General features: G+C 40.7%; 1 protein-coding gene across 3 annotated transcripts in view; it reads left to right on the top strand.

Moving 5' to 3' along the window:
• LOC146809036 (lens fiber membrane intrinsic protein-like) overlaps positions 1-14,375 on the top strand; it is a 636,754-nt gene that overhangs the window by 59,948 nt on the left and 562,431 nt on the right. For 2 of the 3 annotated variants that reach the window (XM_085615841.1, XM_085615842.1), the window contains exons 2-4: positions 5,052-5,131; positions 5,214-5,288; positions 5,576-5,647. The gene's annotated coding sequence lies outside the window, so the exon portion shown is untranslated. The remainder of the gene's footprint in view (positions 1-5,051; positions 5,132-5,213; positions 5,289-5,575; positions 5,648-14,375) is intronic. The other variant, XM_085615843.1, reaches the window with a different exon arrangement.

Raw genomic sequence — 14,375 nt, 5'->3', positions numbered from 1 at the left:
ACTCATAACATCAGTACTGAGCAAGTAGAATATTTGGACATCCTTATTAAACATCAGATGGGAGTTTTGGTAGTTGTTTTGTTCACCAAACCTACCGCTAGAAACATACTGTTGCATTACGATAGTTTTCACCCAAAGAGCCAAAAAGACAATATACCATTTGGTGAATTCTTGCGCCTTAGGCGTAACTGTGCGAACATCATTGATTTTGATGATAAATCCAACATGATGAAGAAAAAATGTCAAGCTAGAGGTTACCCTAATAAAATTGTGCGTGATGCCTATAAAAGGGCCAGGTATTATGACATACAGCATCTGTTAACAAATACAAAAACTAAAAAAGATCCATCCTTAGTTTTTGTAACGCGGCATTCTATGCTGAATGCCAGAATTCGCCAAGCAGTTTGTTCGAGCTGGCACATAGTAAATGTGGACAAATCCAGAGAGAGTGACACTATATCCAAAACACTATTTGCATACAGACGCAATAAAAGTCTGAAAGACCATATAGTACAGTCTAGACTGAAAAATGAGGCCACCTTCCTTCAAATCAATCTGGAAGGAACTCAAAAGGTGGTAGGCAACTTTAAATGTACTTCATGTAAATCTTGCTCTATGGCCATTGAAGCGTCGCCATTCACATTCAATGGTTATAATATCTCACCCAATACGCTTAACAAATGCAAATCGACAAATGTTGTTTATTTGATTATATGTCCGTGCAACATGGGATATGTAGGAGAAACAGGGAGAGCGTTTAACGTCAGACTAACGGAACATAGATCTGCGATCAGAACGCACAAGTTATCGGCACCTATGGTACAACACTTTGTGAACCTAGGACATAAGCCGAATGATATGGAGTGGTAGATCCTGGAGAAAATGTGGCCTAGACCAGGCACAATGACGGATAGAACCAGAAAAATTAGAGAAGTTTACTGCATTTTTATCCTCAACACAGCAACATCAGGTTTGAACCAAGAGATTCCTTGGGATCAAGCTATCAAAAACAATGGATAATGACTTTAAATTTATGTCTGATGTCAATCTAGACAACATTAACATCAATAAATATTTATTCATAATTATTCATTAAATAGACAATTACTAGAGACTGGAAAAATTTGGATTACATTCAGCTTGCACAGACTCTTACTGAGGCCTTTTTGGGTATAGATACTGAAACTGATCCTAACATTGCAGCCACAAGATATACTTCTACTCTCGAAGAGGCTTTTTCTACACTAGTTCCATCCAGAACAGTCAAGCACACCAGGAAGACCCCTTCGGCCCCTTGGTTCACCGAACAACTCAGATTACAACGACAAAATTGCCGTAATCTAGAGCGCCATTGGCGCAAACATTATAACACATCAGATAAAACAACGTATACAGCTGCACTCCATAACTACAAGCAGAGTATAGCCACAGAGAAAAATACTTACTATACCACCCAAATAAATCAAGCCAAATGCAGCATGAAGAAACTGTTCGAAGTCGTAAATCATCTTGCTGAACCACCCAATCCACCCACTGAAATATCTCAAACACTTTGCAACACTTTGGCTGACTTCTTCTCCGGAAAGGTCACTTCTATATTTAAGGACTTTTCCCCAAACCCGAACATAACTGAATCATCCAACACACAACTAAACGTGAATCCTACAGTACTAACGGAATTCACTAAGACACAGCCGCACCATATTCATAAACTAATTCTGTCAATTAAATCTGGCTCCCCACTGGACCCTTGTCATCCCTCTATATTCAACACTATTCCAGACACTATTACAACCCCACTGACACACATCTGTAATATTATGTTCTCAACAGGTCTATATCCAACAATCTGGAAAAACACTATAATTAAACCACTTGTAAAAAAACCATCACTTGATCCTGCATTACCATCTAGCTATCGCCCTATTGCTTCCCTGCCGTTTCCAGCCAAAATCTTTGAATCGGTCATGAACAAACAACTGTCTGAATATATCCAAAGTAACAACCTTTTGGATGATACTCAGTTCGGATTCCGACAAGGACATGGAACAGAAACTGCCTTGATTAAGGCTGCAGATGAAATAAGAACCACCATGGATAATGGAGGACAGGCTGTCTTGATTTTGCTAGATCTATCGGCGGCTTTCGACACGGTCGATCACTCTACTTTGATCGGCCGTGTCGAGGCCATCGGTATTAAACATAAAGCCAGAGATCTCATTACTTCTTTCTTGGCGGATCGCAAGCAGGCAGTTAAGCTAGGCACTTTTACCTCCCCCACTTTTAGCCATCCTTGTGGAGTTCCACAGGGTTCCTCGCTAAGTCCGACCCTTTTCAACATCTATGTTTCGGACTTAGCGAGGGTAATAAAAGCTTACAACATCAACTTAACAACTTATGCCGACGATACCCAGTTGGTACTATCCATACATAAAAACGGTTCTCAGATAGCAGCAAACTTCAAAGATGGCATGAGGGCTATCAGCAGTTGGATGGCCTCCAATTGTCTAAAACTTAATTCATCTAAGACGGAGGTCATGCTTTTTGGTAAGATTGAGCCTCTGTGGTCTCCTCTATGGTGGCCGGAGGAAATGGGGACCCCACCCCAACCAGTCAGTAAAGTAAGAAACTTGGGAGTAATATTTGATGACAAACTTTCTTTCCATCATCATGTGAACGCTGTAGTTTCATCATCATTCAACATCTTAAGGAAAATAAAGAAACTTCTCCCATATCTTCCCACATCTACAGGAAAAACACTAATCTCTACATTGGTGTTTTCACGCACTGACTATTGTAATGCCCTCTTCCTCAATGCTGAAAAAAAAAATCATTTCCAAACTTCAAATGATACAAAATGCTTCAGCCAGAGTTCTACTAGGCATTCCAAAATTTAGCTCTGTCTCAAGACATTTGGACCAGCTGCATTGGCTTCCGGTTAGAAGTCGGACGAAATTCAAGGCCCTTTGTATTGTCTACAAGGCAGTAAACAACATGGGACCAAAATTTCTTAGGACTTCACTTAAGCCTCTATCAACCTCCAGAACGCTTCGCTCCAACACTGCTCATCTGCTTCACATACCCAGAACAAGGAAAGTTAATTGGGGAGACAGATGCTTTACCATCGCAGCTGCAAAACTATGGAATTCCCTTCCTCTTAATATAAAATCTAGTCCTACGTTGATTATCTTTAGAAAGCAGCTAAAAACATGGCTGTTTTCTCAAAGAAACGACTGTTCTTAAATCATTCTAAAACTGCCCCAGAGTTCTACTTCATTGGTATCAGTCATAGCTCCTAGCGCCGAGACACCCATGGGTAATTGTAGCGCTTTAAAAATCGCATAAATAAATAAATAAATAAATGGCTCCAAAAATGGGGGAATGGGACCTATAGGGTCTAAAGCCATGATCACATTTTTGGTCATGGAAACGAATTGCAATGATTAGACCATTAGTAAGAGGACATGATGAAGATAATCTCATTTTATCTGCATTTGGTAAGATCTAGTTATTAACAGCAGTATATCCAATAGTTAGAAATACAATGGTATCTGTATTCTACCACAAGAATCATACTGAAAGAATTTTGATTGAGTGTACATTGAAACATTAATTTTGAGGCTATATATAGATCTAAAATATAATTGGTGATAGTTAGCTGACATTGTTTCACATTCTTGTTATAGGTGTCATATTTATACCCATGTTATTGAATGATGACGTAGATTATCTCGTGTTTATATGACACATGTAAATATGTGGATAATGGTTGCTAGTAGTAAATAAGTCTATTAATAAACTCGCAAGAGTGAATCAGGACTAAGTATATATTAAACCATTAATTTCGGCGGATATATATAAAAAATGAGTGTTTCAAAATGGCGCGAGTTTAGTTGACATCCTTTAGCTTTTTAACTGTCCTATGTCTGTGTTCGAGTGCGTCGAACAAAAGCACGTCTAGACGACGTCCTTATATAGATCAAAATGGCTGCTAGTCGGGGAATCGCCGAACTAAACGTTAGACGCGTAATCCTCGAATGAGGAGGTAAGCTAGATTTAACTCATTGGATACTTTTTAAGACAATAGATATCGCTGTACGGTTTTTACTATATAACAAATCGAGAGGTAGCTGATGCGAGTGGTCATATAACTCACGTTTTGAGACCCTAGGGCTATGTAATGCAAAATGGCTTTAGCGTTAACACACATCGGAAAGACTGTGAATGTTTATAATTAGATGTAATAATTAGTAACATTCGCAAAAACTATTAACAAGGAAAATCTGGAGGATTAGTATGCCCGTTTAAAGTTGAATCATATGAAAAATATGTTTAGATAAAATACGTAAGGAGACGCATAAGCTAATAAGAATATATTCGTGTTATTAATTAGGTTAACGGACTAGATTGAGGCATATGGAAGAAACGAGACAGCAGAAAATAAGAAACGTATCCAACACATTTAGAAAATAAAATCAGCACCTATTAAGGTACGTTGGTACAAATATATAGATGTATGACGCTAATTGCAGGATGGAATCATTGCATATAAAAGATATGATGAACTAATAGGTTTTAGACGCATGATATGCATCAAGAAAATGGCAAACCCTATAATAGCCCAAAAGATACAATTGTTCAGGGCCCTTATTAATCTTCTAGGTATCATACTATCTTGAGAGCCATCTACATTAAATGGGAAAAAAAAGCCATACAACTTTGAAAGTTACTTCTTATATCTGATAACCATCCGTTGCTCTGTATTTTCTTATATTCAGGCCCCTAGATCCGACATCTCCCTTGAAGCAAGGATAGAAAATTGTAATCTTTTGCCATTATATATACTAAGAAGCCACACTGAAAGTCATTGTATTGCCTTAGGGTAAGTGAGTATTCAAGATATTTAATCATAAAATTTCAAGTTGTGGAATGAGCATTACTCATAACATAAAAGTACCCACACAGCAACAAGTGTGTTTTGGATATACATCCCTGGTTTGATTTTGACTCTTAGCTATATCTTTCTTGTCTTTAAACCATTATTATCGCAGATAACGTATTTGAAGAAGGATACACACAGAGTGCAATTGTCCATCCAAAGCTGAAAATTTGAACAGCCACATGAAATAGGGTCAGTATGTATAGATTGATCAACAGATACATAGCCCTGTGAAACTATCTCTGACACACTTTTTTGTTTTAAATTGGTACAGGGAATTGCAATACAGGATTAATAAAGAAACATCAGGTGTACCAGGATAGCGTCTAGTTGTCTCCCACATAAGAAGGTATGCACTTATTATGTAATCCTTATTTGGAGGATAGACTCTAATGGTCTCCTATAGAATAGACCTATCATATCCATAACTTTCCTCCTTGGTCTTCTAAGACTTTCATATTGTTATATCCAAATACCTCATTCAGGTGTTAGTCTCAGTCTAGTTTGGAGACCTTGGACCAGATCTAATAATATTTTAAGTTTGACAGAGACTTTTATTTTGTGAATGATTATTGATTGCTATATTGACACCCAATTCTATAACTGGCTTTTAATTGTGATATATTTTTTGTATAGAGTGTACAAACCTGAGCGGGTTCCTGACGAAGGCCTAGCCGAAACGCGTTGTGTCTACCTACCGCCCACATAGTAAGAATCTGAATAAGAAATGCGTACACTACATTTTTTGACAATATTTAATGTTGATTAGATGTCTTATAAGAGATAATCATGGTATGTCAAGACTGTACTGTTATCATATTTTGCACTATTGAAGAAATCATTTTGTATGTATAAAGGCATTATGTTGATCTATTGATATCCCTAAATGTATATGCTTACATAGAGAAATTAATTTTTTGTAAAATAAGAAAAAGAAAACACAAAAAAATATTCAAATTTTGTAATAATTAAAATGAATTATTATTTACATATAAGTTTGTTTGTCCCATTATGTATTTGTCATACACATTTTTGTAAACGTCTTAGTCCAGTTAGCGGGATTTCCATTATATTGGGAGTCGTAGTGCAACAATTTTGTTATCTACACTGTGCTCGGTGTTCACTTTTTCCATATTACTTCTGCTGTTTCTCTCCACATCAGAATCCCAAAATTGCTAATAGGCAGGTTTTCTGTTATCTCCAAGCTAGTCAATGAGCTGCATCCTTAGGGCCTCATTTACAGCCCATTGTGCCGCTGGTGCGTCACTTTTTTAGACGCACTGGCGACGCAATGGGCTTGCCCATATTTACAAGACCACATAAAGTCACCCTGTGTGACTTTTCATGGCCTCGTAAATATGGACCTCTTTCACGCAATACTTGAAGGGGTTCAAGCATAACATTGTGCTTAAGGAATGCGTAATTCCAAAACTCCACAAAGCCCGGAACATTCCTTTCTCTGTGAAAGATGAGGTTTCAAATTACCTGGACAAATTGGGTGCTAATGGGTCATAGAAGCTATTGAGGCATCTGATGGGAAAATTCGGTTGTGTGTGGACTTACGCCAACTTAACAACAACATACTGGTAGACCAATTCCCTTTGCCTAAAATAAATTAAATGGTAACGCATGTCGTTGGTGCCAGATGGTTTTCAACCATTGATTTATCATCTGCGATCATTAGATATCTATTGCCAAAGATTGAAGAAAAATTACATAATTTATCACACAGTTTGGGGGTTTTCAATTTAAATGCATGCCGTTTGGACTTGCTTCAGCGGCTTCGGTCTTCCACAGATTAATGTTTCAGTTGTTTGGGAAGGAATGCAGTGTGAAATTGTTTTGGGATGATATTTGGGTTTTTGGCTGCACCAGAGTGGAACATGATGTGCTAAGTATGTTCCTATGTTTGTGAAGGAAACATTTCATTTAAGACAGCTACTTAAGAACAAAAACAAATGTGGTGGTCCACACATCGTGAAGAAGATTTTAAGAACATTAAGCTGAATATTGCCAACACCTCAGCTTTAAAATGTTTTGACCAAAACGCTGATTGTGTTATTGCAGCGGACGCTAGTAGCAAAGGACTTGGAGCTGTTTTGACACAACTGGACAAGATCAACAAGGAATGTGTAATTGCCTATGCATCTAGATCACTTTCTTCCACTGAGTACATGTACCCAATTATTGAAAGGGAGTCTTTAGCTTGTACGTGGACTTTGAACCATTTCAGAGCTTTTGCTTGGGGAAAACCTTCTACACTACACTGTGATCACAAACTGTTGGTCAAGATTTTAACATCTGAGGGAATGGTAAATGCTTCTGCCAGGTTAGCCCGTTTATCCATGCGCATACAGGATTTCCAATACAAATTGGTGTATGTTCCGGGTAAAGATAATTTGTTGGCAGACTTCCTTTGCAAAATGCCTACCCATATGGAGGAATGTGAGGATGAGAAGTTGAATGAATTCCTGGTGTATTTGGTGCATGACAGTGGTAGACCAGCTGTTAAGAGTGAAGAATGGTTTAGAAAAGGACACTGTACTCCAGTCTGTCAGGTCTTATATGAGGAAAGGTTGGTCTAATAAATGTGGTTTACTACAGTCCATCAGACCTTTTTGGGAAGTTAAATCCAAATTATCCATTGAGTGCAACGCGTTGTTTGGGGGTTCAACGAGTAATTCTGCCTGATACTTTACGTGACATGGTAATTGATCTTGCTCATGAGGGACATTTTGCCATCATTAGGACAAAATCATTAGTTAAAAAATTATTTTGGTGGCCGGGCATTGATATTGCAGTTGAAAGGTTTGTTAGAGGGTGTTCCAATTGACAGTCAGCTGATAAGTCTCTGCAGACTTTAATACCCACAATGAGTTGAGGTTTTATTCCACTGCTTCCCTGGGAGTCTGTAGCCATGGATATTGTTGGACCTGTGGATCATTCTCATAAATGTATTCTGGTTCTGATTGATTTATTCTCTCGCTGGCCCATTATTAAGGTGGTGGATAAGGCTGACACGGGTGTTGTTTTAGAGTTTTTGGACCAAGCGTTTATTTCCAAAGGTATACCAGCTAATATTTTGACGGATAATGGCATCCAATTCTGTTTCAATAAGTCCAAGGAGTATTTAGAGCGTGTTGGGGTAACACACAAAACCACCTACCTTCATAATCCCGCTGGAAATGGAATGGTAGAAAGATTTAACCGCATTAACAAACGTGTGATTCAATTAGCTATGAAAAGCAAGCATGATGATTTGGGCATATCGTGTGACCATAAACGAAACTGTGGGTGAGTCTCCATTTATCATGATGAGGGGTAGGAACCCTAGAACAAAATTTACTCCTGGGAGGTTATTTACCAGGGGAGTTCAAGTGTGGTCGGTTGAAGATGTGCGGAAAAATTTGTCGGTTAACCATGAGAAAAGTAAGGAATATTATGACATATAAAAGGGTTCCAGACCTGTAAACATTAAAGTGGGCTATTGGGTCTGCATTAAGAAGGCTGGTTATGTGCTGAAAGGCAAGTCAACATTCTATGATCCTAAGGAAGTTATTGAAATTCAGTGTAATTAAGTGAGATTGAATGATGGTAAGGTTTGGAATTAAAGAATCATGGCTATTGGATTCAGTGATGTTTGGAAGGAACATGGTTGGGATTCCCAGAGATTGGAATCCAGACTCAGGTCTCAAGTGAGAGGAGAGGAGTTGGTCTAATGGCTAGGGCAGGAGTTGGTCTAATGGCTAGGGCGGTCGACCTCGAATCTGGGGAACTGGGTTCGAGTCTCGGCAATGACGCTAAACATCCTGTGATTCTGGGTAAATCACTTAATCTCCCCGTGCCTAACAAAAATGAATGTGTCCTCATGTAATGCAACTGGTGCTACGAAAAGCGCTCTGATACCCGATTGAGGTCAAGTTCGCACTATATAACACTCTGAAACAAAAAGTACAATCAAGTGTGAAGGGAGGGCGACGTATGTATTGATGTCAATTTACAGAAAGGAGATGGCAGGGTTAATTTATTAGGGTTCAAGTGTACATGGAGGCATCAAAGAACCTGTGGTCGATAATGACAGTGTTCCTGATTGTGTTGTGGAGGGAGTGCAGTGTAGTGAGACAAGTACTGGGGGAATGGAACAAGTTTGTAATGATGCTACGGAGTGTGAACGTTTTCTGGTTCAGATGGAGAACGGTCCTGAATGAAAATGGATAGAGCAAACCGCCCAAGTGGTTAAAGGATTATATCCATACTAATGCTTGGATTTGTATTCACTGTTATTTATCATATGCATATTTTGTCAATTTGTTTTGCTACAACTTTCCAAGTTAGTTGGCCAATGTATAATTGCTTTTATTATGTATATATAAAAAGGGGAATGTGTTATGATGGTTACTTGATGTCATCAGGTTCCAGATTGTGGAACCTGAGGACATCTGCGAGTTCTGGTATATGTAGAACATGGTGAGAAGGATCACGGGCGGAGGACGGAGTGGAGAGGAGTTTCTGTACCTCCAGGTTTTTGTGAATAAAATACTCAAATGCACTATTGACCAGTGTACTTTGTACACTTGTTTGGTGCACTTAAAAAATACAGTGCCAGAATGAACAGTGATCAGGTTTGCCCAATGTGCCCTATAATTCAAGAGCAGCTGCTGGGCCCTAAGGGGCTGTAAATTGGGGGATCCCATAGGGACATTATTAAGTAGGTAAGAAACTGCAAGCCCAGCATGTGCTGTTTTTGGTTGATGTATTCTGTGCCCACCACTGACACACAACACTCAGGAAGATTTTTCAGTGTGTTTTGTGGCTGTGCCTGATTCCCTCTGGCTGCTCTTGAATCATACTGTGCCGTGTTTGTCCAGTTTTCCATTAAGGCAGTTATTACAAGAGTCGCAGAGCTCCTAATTAGGTGAAATTCCCCATTCGAGTTACTACATTAAAAGGTGCTATATTTCTAGAGTATGATATTTCCACTCCATTCCAAGTTAACCCCAATTGAATGCGTGAATTACAGTAAAAATTAATGTTTCTGCCCCAGTTTCCACAGGTAATTCACAATGCTATGCTTTGCTATGTTTTACCTGGTGAGTTGTGTCCTTGGGAAAACCTGGGTGTGATAATACAGATTGTAGCAATCACACAAATATCTCTGGATACCAATTGTAGGAAATTGGATTACTGGTGGAGGGGGTGAAACCCTACTCAAGCAGCAACCACAATCCTTGTCAGGGTGAAGTCACAATCAAATCTCAATTTAACCTGTGCTCACCCCCTGGCACCTAGTCACAAAGACAGTCAGGCTTAACTTAGAGGCAATGTGTAAAGTATTTAGGCAGCACTGCTTTTGAACCAAGATACCAGAGGGTTTTGGACAGGTTAATTTGGGGTTTGCCTTTCTTGCCCTGACAGATTGTGGTAGCTGCTTGAGTAGGGTATCAGCCCCTCAAACATTAACCCAATTTCCAATAGTATTAAAAAGGCAGGTTTGGGTCTGGCAAAAGGTTTATTTTGGCAGGTTGAAATGGCAGTTTGAAACTGCACACACAGGCTGCAATGGCAGGCCTGAGACAAGTTAGAAATGGCTTCTTAGGTGGGTGGCACTCTCCCTGCACAAGCTCAGTAGTATTATTTAATTTACAGGCCCTGGGTACATGTGGTATCACTTCATTAAGGATTTAAGAAATACATTAAATGTGCCTTGGTTTCTAAGGAGCGAACGCATGCATTTTGGCCCTGGTTAGCAGTGGTAACGTGAACAGAGTCCTAAGCCTAAGAAAAACGAAATCATCAAAAATGGAGGAGTATGGCAACAAGTTTGGGGGAAGATCACCCTAAGGCTGACCGGGTTAACATCAATTCTGTTGGAATCTTTAATTTGGGTTTAAATCAGGAAGTACTCAATACTCAGAATGGGAGCCTTTTAAAAACCCTCCTGTAGTCTTTACCCTAAGGAAGAGGTGTGAAGTGTTCATAGGGAAACTGGCCAGGATAATCTAGTGAGAAATCCTTTTTAAACCCGCTTCAGTTTTCAGAACGCTTTGGATGAAGTACACTCAAAGGTCGACACAACCACGTATTTGCTCCCTTCTGTTATCTGAGCTTTTTCCTCAGATAATTTCATCTTTTTCTGAAGGCAAGTGCACGTCCTCTACGTTATAGCAACGCGCACCACTCCTTCCAGCAATATAATTTGGTCATCTGCAGCAATATTTTCCTCTCTGGTCAGATCCGGTTTAAACAGCCTGTGTTCAGGAGTTCATGGTTAAACCAATAAATGTGGGAGTTGTGTGGCTGTCTGCGTCTCACATGTCCTCTCCACCTGCTTTGAGAGTGAGTGATACTGAATGCAAACACTTTGAAATAGTTATATGTTCCGCCTGTTGTTATTTATAGCTGCAACACCTCTATGGCAGCAAGACTCCATCAACCAGTGGACAAGTTAGGTGGCAGATGTTTTCTGTCTGCCCCATTGGAAGATTTACAACCTCTTCAAGGACAGCAGTTAAGAATCTGCCATGTTGAGAGGTTCCCACCTGGGCAGCTAAGGGTTCTCCACCAGAGTAGCTGCTTCTGACAATCTGCCATTATCATGACTGTCTTTCAAGGAGTTGAATCTGTCAGTCATACTGGAGGATCAGTCACCCTTGATTATGAATGAATGAAAGAATGAACACGTATGCCAATTAGAAAAGTTAAAACTAGTGCATTCACTCAGTCACCCTTGATTGGGTAGGACTAACTCAGCCATGTCTGACGGTAAACTCTGGACATTGCCGTAGAAAATAAAACAATAAATGTACCCCATGCTTTGTTATGTCGGCCAACTGCCCCCCACTACGAGTCTTCTGATAAATATTACACATTTACCAATGGGAAAGCTCTGGGACAAATTTACAAAGGCATTTATGAGTGTGTGAAGTACTGCTACGGGAGTACTATCCCAGGTACTCGTAAATGTCTATGTGGATTGGCCCAAAATCTCCAATTCACATAGCACTTCAAACAGTAATAAAGGGACAACATAACACAAGAAAACTCCCACCCTAATTTGGAATTATAGAGTACTATTTCATAAATTATTTGAGACCAAACCAACAAACATCCAATCAGAAGAACTTGAGATATGCAACTTTAAAGACTTTAGGTAAGTAAAGTGCCTAGATTTGCCACTTGTGGTTATCTGGTCATGCAAGACCTGGTGAAAGTCACAAGTTCAGGCCAACGGCGATGGAGTGTCGGCTGGATACAGGGACCAGGTTACTGCAGCTGAGAGTTTCCTTCAAAGTCCAGCAGAAAGAGCTCTGTTTGCAGTGGAAGGGGCTGCAAGGAGCACGGAGAGCATTGCAAACTGTCATCAGTGTAGGGCAAAGCGCTGGCTGGGCGTCATTTCTGCAGCCTGAGATCCTGTCAAGTATCACAGATGGTCGATGTTTGGTATGGCGGGCAGTATGGCAGCGAGATCTTTGCACCAATGAACTCGTTTACGAAGACCCCAAATCTTCAGGATTTCTCCTTTTCCTTGGAGTGGGGCCCTTAAGGCTACACCAATGGTCCAGCACTGGAGGGGGGGTCTCTTGGGGGTCAGGAATTCCCTCCAGCAGAGGCCAGCAAGGCTCTGGCAGGTTCATTTGGAGGTCCAGGCAGCAGGTCAGCTGGGCAGTTGCAGGGAGTCTCTGGAACGCCCTTTCAGATTAAAACAGGAGGTTAATCTGCTGCCTCTTGGAGGCTGAAGACTCTTAAAGTCACTCCAGCCTGGGACGGAGGGTGCAAGTCCTGTCTTCATGCCAGCAAGCTGCAGGCAACATAGCAGCAGAGTAGCAGGGCAGCAAAGTGGCAGTCCTTCTTGTACCAAAGCAGTACAGCAGTCCTTCTTCTGTACCATCCACGGGGGTAGGCTTGTGCTGAAGAGTTGGGTCTCGGGGTCCAATGTTATATCTGGTGCCACTTTGAAGTAGGAGAAGTTTCTAAAGAATGTACTTAGAAGGGAATGTATGACACACAGGGCTGTACAAAAGATATGGGTACTTTATGTTTCCATGAATGAGTGAGATTTCTGTATTTTCAATCTATTCTAGAGGCCATAGCACAGAAATCCATCTAGATTCTAATGCCCTACTGCTACAGGAGTTGAGTGAATGAATAACCACAGAATAGCACCTACACTTCTCAGCATGTGCTCCTTTTGTGCGAGCACATTATTCCAGTGAGCATTTCCATAACCCTGCAATGAAGATGTTCCATGTAAGACACTGGTATGGAAGCCCATACATATAAACCTGCTGATGTACAGATTAGCGCAATACACCAGTCGATTGCCCAGAGGAGACTTGGCTGTTACAAAGTGGATACACCAGGGCTGTGATAGCAGTTCAATGTTATGACATGAGATGAAATAACCCCAGGCGTCATTTGTCCTTGGATTAGGGGTTTCGGTCAATACAGCTATACATTAGGTTTTGGTCAGGGACGTAGCTACCATTGGTGCAGCAGTTGCAGTGGCACAGGAGCATAGAGCCCTCAGTGGCTGATTCAACCCTGACAATGCTGTATTTTAATACCCCACCAACAGTCAAAGGGTTTGTTTTCCTTGCTTGCACCAGGGCCCATGGCCTCCTGGCTCAGCTTCTGGTTCTGGTACTGCTGAACCACGCATTGAATAGGTCAGACCTTACTGCCTTGCAGTGTGTGCATGTGTCAAGCTGCCCTAGTGGTACTGACCTGCGTATGGGAGACACCCATTTGTTGGTTACTTGCTCCAGTACACAGCATGTAATGTCAACAAAGCAGCAATGAATCTGCGTCAGAGCAGATACTATGCAATGTAATAAAAAATAATTTCTTGTCTGACAAGTCAAAGAGACCAAGTTAAAATTTAACAAATCCATATTAACAGTGCAGATACAACAATTGTGTAAAATATAGTTTCCAATCAGGGTCAAGACCGCAAATTGCAGGTGCTGTTTGTCTTTTATCAACGAGAAACGCAGACAAATTCCCCGGCAGGCGCAAGCCTCTCACTCATATCTCAGAGAAGACGCAAAGCCACTCTGTGTGACTTTGCATGGCCTCATAGATATGGAGTAAGACGAAACCAGCATCACTCTGCATCAAGGACGCGGTCCATGTGCGTTGTGGTGGGGTTTCCCTCGCAACACCCATGGCCTTGGACGCTGCCCCAGATTTACTTAATCACGTAAACCTGGGGCAGTGGCAAAACCTCCCCAGAGCAGGCGTGGCAAGGAGAAACATATTTTTTTCTCCTCATTTTTTCCCCTTTCCATGTGTGCCGCATTTTGCTGGATTGTTTTTGTGCGAGAAGGTGCCCCTTCCTACATAAAAATAATCCTGCATGTAAAGGAGGCACCCTTGCTCCATGGCGAAAGGGTGCCTACATTGGCACTAGGTAGCAAAATGTGCGCCAGCATAGGAA

Source organism: Triturus cristatus, chromosome 7, assembly GCF_964204655.1.
Source record: "Triturus cristatus chromosome 7, aTriCri1.1, whole genome shotgun sequence".
In the NCBI taxonomy this organism is placed as follows: Eukaryota; Metazoa; Chordata; class Amphibia; order Caudata; family Salamandridae; genus Triturus; species Triturus cristatus.
Note: the sequence above shows the minus strand (reverse complement) of the source record. Positions and strands in the feature narration are given on the sequence as shown.